Below are 11,112 nucleotides of genomic sequence, written 5' to 3'. Positions count from 1 at the left end.
TTTCATTTAGTTTTATTATTTTAAAATTTAAAAGTCTTAATTGATAACTCTTAACTCTTAAGTCTTAATATTAATCGTTAACTTTTTAATTTTCAAATTTCATTTAGTTTTATTATTTTAAAATTTAAAAGTCTTAATTGATAACTCTTAACTCTTAAGTCTTAATCTTAATCGTTAACGTTGTTTCAGTTTCAGACTTTTAGTCTTTAACATTTTCACTTTTGTGAAATCAAGCATCAGGGTTTCAAATTTCATTTTCACCGTTTCATTTCCAAACCGTTAATCAACCCGAACCCAAACCGCACCAAACCGAAACCGCACCGAAACCGTTATCTTTTAAATGGGCTGGTTTGGGCTGGGGGTTTTCAGCCCGAAACCGTTAGGGCCCGGCCCGAAACCGCTCCAAACCGCACCGTTGACACCCCTAGCCTTTACATGGAGCACTACATGATTTCTTCACATCTCTCCCACATGACTCTTTCCTTACCCTAAGAACCCCTCCATACCCTTTGAAATGGATTCTATTTTCTGAATATCTTAGTTGTGTTTCTATTCAGGGTTTCAATATATTTTTTTTTCTGGGTAAGGAATTAGGGTTTCTATTTAGGTATCCATTTATAAATAAAAATTTATTTCCATTACCCAAAAAAAGAAAACAAAAAAAAAGTGCTCAGCAGAAGAGGTTCAGGAAACCCTAATTTTCAATGAGTGAAATGGATTGCATAGTATCTTCGGTGAATATGTTTATTTTGGACAATTAAAATAAAGTTAAATGAAGGGTAATTAGTAGTTAAATGCCCTCGGTCAATGACAATTACATCTCCTTTTACCTGGAAAATTTGATGATAATAATTTTCTCATTAATTTTATATTTAATTTTCTTGATTAAGTGGTATCTTTGTTGTTAATTTTTTTTAAACCCCAAAATGTTCTTAACTAAAAGTCTTGAGTTAAGAAAATAATAATAAAAAAAAGGCGCTAAAATAACACCTATAGTTACATTTTGGTGACTTCCTAAGGAACGGTTATAGTTAAAGAAATTATATATAAAAAAAAGAAAAAAAGAAAAAAAGAAAGCACATTGTAACCATTAAATGGGGGTAGAGAAATATAAAAGGAAATCAGTAAGGTAAAGGAAAAAATAATCATGTAACCACATTAAGAGACTACTTAAGGGAAAGCGTTGAAAAAAATAAATAAAGAAAGAAAAAAAGAAAGAAGAAGAAGAAGAGGGGAAGCATTTCTCTCGATAAAAAATTTCTCCAAATTATGTTCAACTAAAATTAAGAAAATAAAATGAATCAATAAATACTAACATGCATTGCACGTGAAGTTACCCTAGTTGTGAATGAATAGAGAAACTAGGTTACTAGAAGAGACTTGTCATGAACACCCTCTCGTCCCCTTCCCTCTGCTGTAGCAACGTGTAACCCTCCGGTGGTCCCCGTCCTATCTAGACCACTTCCTGGCACTCCTTGTGATTGTCTAGGTGGAACCTGGGTAGGATTATTCAAAGGAAATGGAAGTAGGGATATTGATACATCTATGTATTATGTTTTCCTCCGACTAAAAATGGTGAAAAATTGGCCGACTACAAAGTGGGCGATTTATAAACAAGAGAAAGGTGGGAGGTAGCACTCACTGGGTACGTGGTTGGACCGAAGCCCTCCTTCACAAGCGTGACAAGGTTCATGAAAGAGTAGTGGGGTAACAAACGTGAAGTAGAAGTTTATGTATCTTCCAACGGTGTGTTTCTCTTTCTATTTCAAAATGTAGAGCTCAATCATGAAGTGTTGGATGAGGGGCTCTGATGCTCGGTGCCAAACCTCTTATCTTACCATCATGGTCACATAATGCAACAATGGATTGAATTGGTGAAAAGCAACTCATTATTTGGGTTTGGTTCTCCCGCCTACCGTTGGATCTTTGGGGAAATAAACTCCTTAGTCTCATTGCTAGATTTATTGGCGAGCCCCTGTGTACCGATCATTGCATTGCAAGAAAAGAAAGATTTCCCCGTGCTTGATTTTTGTGTATTGGTGAATGCCGACAATGGATTATCGGAGTATATCAATGTGCGCAAGAAGGATGGTGGCATTCTTCCTTAGCAAGTTTCATATGATTGGGCAACCCTTCATGTTGTCACGTCTTCAAACATGCAAATTATACTTTCCCCTTGAATCCCAGTGGTGCTCCTGCAATTACCACTCCTTTGGTTCCACCTCCCCCAACTGTAACTGAACCTCGTGAAGCTAGCGACCGACTAGTCACCATTGTAAGCATGGAAGGAACCAGCGCAAAAACAACACACCTTGAGACCCTCACAGCATATCAACGTTGATGGTGATAGGCACCACCCATGCAACCTCGTAGCATGGTCCTACCTAGCTCCCTCTGAGTCACATAAGCATGGCAGCAATTACTGTAGGTCCCATTATGAACCTTACCCAAAATAGCTGCTCCCTAACTATGAAAACTGGGGATACACCCGCAAATATTCTTCCTAATGTGGATGAGTCAACGATAGGTGACCTAGTCATGGATTTGAATCAACAACCCTATGATTCCTCCTCGGGATCTGCCCATGCCATAAAGGGAGATGATCTTATAGCTAATATGGAAATACATAATGGTGAGCGAATTCCAAGAAAAAGGTTGACTTTCGAGACTCATTTGATTGTGGACACAGAAAGCAACTCTAACCATGCCTCATATGGAAGGCTCATTGAACAACACATGGTGATATCCGCGCGCCATGATTATCGTGTGATTACACACCCATCAAGTTCTCACCATTTGCCACCTATTAATGGAACTTCAAACTCTACCAGATCATTCTCCCAAAACTCTAGGTTTTTATCTTTCAACATGTAAGGCTACAATTGAAGAGGGTTGAAGTAAAAGCATCACAGATGGGGGAAATTGCAAGCTGGATCAAAAACAGAGGAATTGTCAAAGAAGCTTGAGAAAATGGAACAAAGAAGAATTTGGTATCATCCAAGAAAACATAAAGAAATTGAAGAAAGGCCTTGAGGCAATCCAATATAAGCCTAGCAGGGAGGAGAATCTAGCAGAGGAAGATAAACTTCTACAACAATTAAATGAGCAGTTGGAGAGAGAAGAGGAGCATTGGCACAAAAAATCTCAAATTTCTTGGCTTCATAGTGGAGACAAAAATTCAGCATTCTTCCAAGCCTCTACATCACAAAAAAGAAGCAGAAACAAGATTCTTCGAATCATAAATGAGGAAGGGGATTGGGTTAACTCTGAGAAAGAAGTTAGTAAGGTGCTGTTGGAGCCTTTTGATAAAGCAGTTATGTCTGAGGGAGTGAATCAGGGGGCCATCGATGAAATATTGGAATGTGTGGATCCTATAATTAGTGAGGAATTGAATAGAAGCCTTTGCACTATCCCTACTTTGGAGGAAGTACACAAGGTCATTTTGATCATGGGACCCCTTAAAGCCCTGAGGCCGGACGAGTTCCCTCCCATATTTTTATCAAAAAATGTAAGAATTCAGAAAAGGCTAATCAATTCAGACCTATAAGTCTTGGTGGTGTGGCAATCAAGGCAATTCGAAAAGTTATTGTGGAAAGACTAAAATCAGCACTTTCAGGTATTATCTCACCATATCAAGCAGCTTTTGTTCCTGAAAGATTAATCTCTAATAACATTTTTATTTCACATGAGATTTTCCATTATGTTAAGCATCTCAAGAAAGGAAAAAAGAAGCAGGTTGCCATTAAGCTTGACATGCAGAAAACCTATGATAGATTGAGTTGGGAGTTTATTAAAGCTACCCTCCTCAAACTAGGATTTTGTAATCTTTCGGTTGATCTTATTATGTAAACTATTACATCAGTTTCTTACACCTTGCTTCTTAATGGGGTGGAAAAAGGGTCATTTGTTCCTACAAGGGACATAAGGCAAGGGGACCCATTGTCTCCATTCATTTTCATTCTTTGCTCACAGGTGTTGAGTAAACTTCTTGAAAAAGCTAAAAGGGATAACATGATTAGAGGTATTAGAGTAAGAGGCAGAGCCCCTCCCATTTCCCACATTTTATTTTCCGATGATTGCTTTCTCTTCTCAGAATTGAAGTTGGAAGAAGTAGTCAACTTGAAAGATTGTGTTGATCTATTTTGTTCTGCAAGTGGACAAGCCATTGATCACTCAAAATCTACCATTACATTCAGCCCCAACACCCCTCACATTTAGAAGACAGTTTGCCATAATCTTGGAGGTAAAGCAGAGTGACGGGCCAACCAAGTAACTCGACCTTCCCACAGAAATAGGAGTGTCGAAGAAAGAAGTTTTTCAGGAGCTTGAATCTAGGACAGAAGCAAAGACACAAAGTTGGAAGAACCTATATCTCTCACATGCGGGTAGGGTATTAATCAAGTCAGTAGCATCATCAATGGCTATGTATACAGGCTCTCACTTTTCTATTCCAACGGCAACACATGATTCCATTGGCAAAAGTATCAGCAACTTCTACTGGGGGCAAAGAGTTGACGGAAAGAAAGTTCACTGGGTCTCATGGAGTAGCCTTTGTAAATTTAAGGAAAATGGGGGATTAGGTTTCCGCAAGCCGATGCTTCCTAATCGAGCTTTATTGGGCAAAGTTGCATGGAGGTGGATCCAAAATCCAGGGTCTCTTTGGGCACAATTTATAAAGGCTATATACTTTCCACACTCAGATTTTATGCAGGCCAAGGCAGGTTATAGACCTTCATGGGCATGGAAAAGTGTACAAATTGGGCGTGAAGTGTTGGAGCAAGGCCTTATATGGGATGTTGGTGATGGAAGTCAGGTGGACATATGGGAAAGTAGTTGGATTCCAACTAGTGAAGAATTCAAGATCACTACTTTAAAGCCTCTTAATTGCCCATTCACCAAGGTAGCTGATTTGATTCATGACCATAGCAGGGAGTGGAATGTCAGTTTGATCAAGCAGTTGTTTAATAGCAGATCAACAGGCCATTTGCAATATTAAGTTGAGTGTCAATCATAGAGAAGACAGGCAAATTTGGGGTCTAAATTGCAATGGGATCTACTCAACAAAATCTGCATATCATATGCTATTTAACAAGAGAGAGAACACACAAGCATCATCCCCATCTTCATCAAGAAGACATAAATGGGAGGAGGTTCCCAAAAGAGTGTGGAAACTAATTTGGAGTGTGACTGGGGCTCCCAAATTGAAATCCTTCCTTTGGAGGCTGTGTGCAGAAGGCATGGCAACTGGGGAAAATCTTATTAAAATGCAAGTCGATATCGATCCAGCTTGTAGGGTCTACAGTGCTGTGATTGAGACATCCGACCACATCATGTTGGGATGTAATTTTGCCAAGGCTATGTAGTTTGGTAGCTCTCTATCCTACCTTGTTCCCTCAAATCAAACTCCTTCGATGACTGAGTGGTTGGACTCTCTGTGTGGCATGAACGCTATAGGTAAAAAGGAGAAGAAAGAGATGATAAGCCAGTGCATCTACTTATGTTGGCACATTTGGATTGCTAGAAACGACCGCATTTTTGGGAAGAGATGTTGGAAACCGGAGGAAGTAATTGAAAAGGCCCAAAGAGCATGGGTAGAATTCTGGGCAATTGACAATCCTCAACAAACGGCTGATGATGCCTCACATTGTCAAAGCGCTCCCCTTAGGACCATGGAATCGACAACAACAATTTCAAGAGGTCATGTTGTCTTCTGTGATGCTGCTCTCCCTTAGGATAGCTATAAAGGAGGTGTGGGCTTTGCAATTTTAAATTACAAAGGCCAGGCATGCCATCTAGTCTCGGAACCTTTGGAATTTGGTGAGCCATTGGTTGGCGAAGCGCTTGCAATTCGTGCTGCTATGATCGAGTGGTCAACACAAGGTTTTAGGGAAATATCTAATGTGTCAGATTGCGAAAACCTAGTCAACGTCCTTAATGATTTATCCTCACCCCCTCCAAGTTCAATTCTTTGTATGGACCAATTTTTGTATTGGCACTGACTGCATAAACACCAAGGTCGATCATGCCCTTGCTAATCACATAGTTGGGTGTCCTCCTTCCCATCTTCGTTTGATACCTTTCCAAGTCGGGGGGGGGGGGTCTCAAACTTGACTATGGTTATCTATTTGGGGCCCTCTCCTAAATGTTAGGGTAAGCAGTTTTACTTTTGTTAGGTAATATATTTTCATCTCTTGTATCTTGTTAGTTCAATTATAGTCCAGGTTTGATTATAATTGATTAGGGTGCTATTGTCCGTGAACAGAGATTGTAAATGGTGCTTTTTCCCTATTGTAACAAAGATTGTTAAAAGGGTGCTCTTGCCCTATTGAACATAGATTGTAAATGTTTGACCATCTACCCAATGTATTGAAAGAGAATCACTAGTGAAATACTCTGTTGAGGCCAAGAGAGGAGTGAACGTAGACTTGTAATGTCGAACCACTATAAAATCCTTGTGTTATGGTTGATTGCAATTATTTACTTTCATTTTAATTCATAATAAATCTTGAATTTGCATTCAAACAAAAAAATTAGGCAAATCCACTAGTTGCAACCTATTCACCCCCCTCTAGGTCAACCCGAGAAGTAGACAGCGTCATGGGGATTGACCTAGTCGAGCCGAGTAAAGAAATTGGCCAAAAAAGGGCGTCAATTTGGGATTAATGGCTCTAATGTAGCAATGTAGCCAACTGCCTAAGTGGGAAACGTGCCCCCCCCTAAGGAAGGAAACCGTCACGTCCCCCTAAGGAAGGAAACCGGAATCAAGCAGCAATATGATTGGGTAGTGTAACGGCCTCGTGATAGTGGCAAGCCCTATATAAACAAATCATCACTTACTTTGAGGGTATGGACATCTTTCACCTAATTCTGGAATTCTCAGCGCACACTCTACTTGGAGCTTTAACTGTTGTTCCCAAACTAACTAAATCGTTGAAAGTGGTTTCCCAGTCAACCAGGTCCGCCCACTGATGACTTGTTTGTGGGTGCAGGTCCAATCACCAAGTACAGGAGTTCAGGACACAACATTTAGTATGATATGATATAAGCGGCATGGTTTCAGTTCAGCAAATAATACACTGAATGAATTGATACCCTTAGATTGGAATCGGACGTTCACATCATATCGAACCATTGATTGTATACGCAATGTTGTCATCTTTTCCTCATAAACTAGGATCTCGTTTATGAATTATTTGAGGAATAAGCACAATCCCTTATGAATTACCCTTAGGAAATGAGAGCTGATTGTCATGGAATAGCAGAAATAAACAGGGCTGGAAACATATTGCAAGTGACAAAGGACTATTCTTGGTGTGCAGGTCTATGACTGGCAAGGTTATTTCACCACCAATTTATTTTTATTTTATTATATTTTTTGGGGGGGGGGGGGGGGCACAAGGGAGCTTTTTATATATAAGGGGAGAAAATATTAGATATACCATCAAGAAGAGTTGAACCCATGACTTCTTCACTATTAAGTGTTAGTTATTACCAATTTAGCAACCCTGTGATGGTACCATATGTTTTTAAGATTTCACCCATTCTCAGGCATGTTTGTTACTGTAATTGCAAATGTGTTTACAGTCAAAGAACCTTTAATCATTATCCTTCATAAATTTGTCATTTTATCCACATACTTTCATCAACACAACGTTATCTCCATGGATTCTACAATGTCTGCAAAAATACTACCTCTACTGCTCTCTATATTCCTATATGAAAAGAAGGCGTTTCTAGCAACTTCAAATTAATAAAAGAAGTGTGTAAAGATTTGTGCTCTTTCCTGCTCCAGTAGAAATTATTGTCATCTGGTTTGTTCCAATATTTGTAAGGGGCAACTGAATCACACACTGCACAGTAGCACCACTACCATACAATTCAATTGAGATATATGTACATGTAAAGACCTAAGAAGAAAACTGCTTCAATGATCCGCAGTTGGTGCTGCTGGTGTATTCCTTCTCCTCAGGCTCTTCCATGATTCCTCATGTTTTGAAGCATCACAATTTCTTCTAGGACTCTTCCATGATTTGCAAGCGGCAGCAGAATCACATACACAACAGTAGTACTATAACAACCAAAACATGTTCTTTTAATTGAATTTTCTCAGCTGAATCTGATATTGACAATGACAGAAACATTCGTCCATGTTAATGCTAAATTAGGATAGAAGGATAAGAAAATTTTGTTCTAATTAACATTCTATGCACCACCAATCAGTTCTTAACTAGTGTTGTTCTAATAGACACCGTGCATCAATCAACTGGAGTGTTTTGAGGTTGGGAGTATCGATACCTGTTTACAGTGATCTTTGTGAGAGTTTTTAGAGAAGGAAATTTTGCAGAAATGTGCGTTGAATGGGAAAAATCTAGACAAGCCACCTGTTAACGCTTAAACATTAATCTGATGGTACTAGGGCTGAAACAAAAGAAACAAAGTAGTCCATCTATGGTATATTTCCGTCAAATTGTTGAATTCATTGTTTAGTTCAGGGTACCCACTTTTCCTCGTTGAGCTATCACAGAGAGCTTTTCATCATCATCATCATCATCATCGTCCTTGTTGAGGGAGACCTTGGCAAGATCAACGGATTCAAATAGACCTAAGTCCAAAATAGTAGCAATCACTCACTTGGTCGAATTTCTTTGTAGAGACATTATTTTTCTTGAGACAGAAAATTGAGCTAATATGTGATTCTTCATCTTCTAAGGAGGCTGCCATATGGTAAACTCATGTTTCCAATGATAGCAATCTAAACTATAGATGATAGGAGGATATATGGAAAACATAGAGGTTGATGAAAAATGAGACAGAAGGTGATATAGGCCTGGAGAGGGGTAATGTTAGTTTTGTGTCCCTTCCTTGGTAGAATATTCAGCTATGTAATATGGCTAATAGCTTTGGCTTGGTCATGAAACATGGTTTGTTGAATGTCTCAATAGTATTGGGGTCAATTGCTTGGTTACAAAAGACAGCTTAAATTTCATCCATGTTTAGATCCTGGGGTGTGGCTTCTTTATAAGTCCAAAATCTAAGGGAACCTTCGTAGAAATCCAAAAATAGTGTGGAGGATAGGAATGGTAAGAGAATTATCTTTCCCTTTCACATAGGAGGTAACAATCAAGGCCTCTCCCTCTCGTTCATATCTCAGGTTGGCATAAAAGTGGGTGACAAGCCGGGGGTAGGTGGGTTCATCTGCTCTAAGAATGGGACCCCAACCCATAATGGAGAATTGAGCAAGGGCAACATGATCAATAGACTTGCCTTGCTCAATATACCTCTTTATGGTTTGGGGATATAGTTCCCTAGCTTGGTTATCCCTAAACCACTTGTCTCTTTGAGGGGGTGAGTCATCACATGATTCAGCAGGAGGAGGAGCCCTAGATGAAGAGGCACATGAAGTACCACCTCTGACAAATGCATTGTTGCGCCGAGAACTCATTATGACTTGTCAAACATAGAGATCACACATTGAAGGAAATAAGTAATTTTTAAATTACAAATATCGAGTGGAGAACTAGGACAGGAGAGCTGAGTTCAAATTAGGGTAAGTTCCCAGAAAGAAATTGGGTTATTCCTAAGTCCAATTTTGAAATCAAACATGCATCAATAAGCCTATCATGTTTGGACATTTTGATCATTTGAAGTTTGAAAGAATTGAAATCAGATTTTTGAAGATTACAGTACAGGACTGATTTCAATCAAGAGTCAAGTCTTTTCAACATACAGGGGCATGCTTTCAGCTAACTGAAATTTTGAAAGCTAGATGAAATTTATAATTTTCATAAGAGACAACACTAATGCATGAAAAGAATACATTGCTGATGTTCAATATCCAAGTAACTTATCCCCATATATTGACCATTGCAAATACAATTGATCAACCAAGAATCTGAAATCAAGCAATGGATTTGAAATCAAGAGAGGTTTATCAATGGATTGCAAATAACTCATCCCAAAGCCCAAAAAAATTAAGTTCAAAGATCATTATAAGTGGGACTCATTTCTAACTGATTAAAACCCAAAAAAAAATAAAAATGATTCGGTTGGTTTTCTAGAGTAACTGAAAATTCCATTCATGATGAAACTAGAAATCCAAATGATGCAATCCAATCCCCAAGGTTGATTCAAGAATGCCAAACACCTAACATTTGCAGGTTTAAACCAGAAAATATAGACTCAGTTTCGGTTATGTAAAAAAAAAAATGTTTGTTTGTTAACAGGGAAAACTAGGTTTGGAAACCAACTCATGAGTTCAAGAGTTTTTCATTAGAGAGAACTTCAATAATTGATTCAATCCTTAACAAAGATCATCTTAACAAAGGAGAGATGGAGAAAGGCAGATTCAGTTGATTCAATCTCTAACACAGGTCCCTTTAACAAAAAAATTCTTACCGTTTCAGAAGGTAAGGAGTTGAATCCAAATGGAGTAGATCTTAATCTTTGACTTGTAGAGAATGTTCATGAATTCAAGACTTAAGATGAGGGAGGTGAAGCTTGGCGATTTGGGCAAAACCAGAGAGATTTCAAGGGGAGAGTAAGAGTGTCACATCCCCCCAGCCGTACCCTATCTGGAATACTCTAAGGTGTGATCCATAGCCCCGAAGATCAAGTTTAGGGCGATCACATACCCACATAGCACAGTAACATAATCAAGAGCAAGAACAAATCAGTGTATTCAATTAATTTGAGAAACAATCAAATACTGGATCTCAGAAGGATCACAAAAAAATATCAGAGTGTGGAATAAAACAAGATCAGAGTACATAGTATAGCGGAAATAAACTCTAAAATCAATGTGGAAGGTAGATCAAAAGTCTAAAGTACTACATCTTGAAAGAAATAAAGGAAACTAGGAATCATTCTAAAGATAAACAAAATGAGTATCTATGTCCATCAAACAAGGTCTAGGCTCAATTGTCTTAAGCTCCAAGGTCTGGCTAATTTTGGTATGCTCCGTCATCACACGGGTATGCATCACTGTATTGCTCGTAGTCTCCAAAATCTTGAAAATCATACGAGTCACATGCTGTGGTCTCGTAGTTCGAGATCTCTCAATCATTAGTTCTTGCAATACAATCTAAAGAAAACATGTCTCTCGAAGGATGAGTT

This window comes from Hakea prostrata, chromosome 3 (genome assembly GCF_041222555.1).
Source record: "Hakea prostrata isolate BN-2017 chromosome 3, UWA_Hpros_2, whole genome shotgun sequence".
NCBI lineage: Eukaryota > Viridiplantae > Streptophyta > Magnoliopsida > Proteales > Proteaceae > Hakea > Hakea prostrata.
This window is presented reverse-complemented; position numbering follows the sequence as displayed.